We start from the raw sequence: 707 nt of genomic DNA on the forward strand, positions 1-707 counted from the left end.
GCTCCGGCCGGCTGGCCCCGGGGTGCGCGAGCCCCCCGTCCCGCAGGCCACCAGAGGGTCCGGGTGCTGGGGACGGGGCTTCACCGGGGCCCGGGGAGGCTCTCTCCGGCCTGGCTAGGGTTCGGAAGGTGAGACGGGGCCCGGGGCTTGAGCTCTGGCCGGCTGGCCCCGGGGTGCGCGAGCCCCCCGTCCCGCAGGCCACCAGGGGGTCCGGGCGCTGGGGACGGGGCTCTACCGGGGCCCGGGGAGGCTCTCCCCAGCCTGGCTATGGTTCGGAAGGTGGGACCGGGCCCGGGGCTTGAGCTCCGGCCGGCTGGCCCCGGGGTGCGCGAGCCCCCCATCCCGCAGGCCACCAGAGGGTCCGGGCGCTGGGGACGGGGCTCCACCGGGGCCCGGGGAGGCTCTCCCCGGCCTGGCTAGGGTTCGGAAGGTGGGACCGGCCCGGGGCTTGAGCTCCAGCTGGCTGGCCCCGGGGTGCGCGAGCCCCCCGTCCCACAGGCCACCAGGGGGCCCGGGCGCTGGGGACGGGGCTCTACCGGGGCCTGGGGAGGCTCTCCCCAGCCTGGCTAGGGTTCGGAAGGTGGGCCCGGGGCTTGAGCTCCGGCCGGCTGGCCCCGGAGTGCGCGAGCCACCCGTCCCGCAGGCCAACAGAGGGTCGGGCGCTGGGGACGGGGCTCCACCGGGGCCCGGGGAGGCTCTCCCCGGCC

The sequence above is a fragment of the Lissotriton helveticus genome, chromosome 6, assembly GCF_964261635.1.
Source record: "Lissotriton helveticus chromosome 6, aLisHel1.1, whole genome shotgun sequence".
NCBI classification, from domain to species: domain Eukaryota; kingdom Metazoa; phylum Chordata; class Amphibia; order Caudata; family Salamandridae; genus Lissotriton; species Lissotriton helveticus.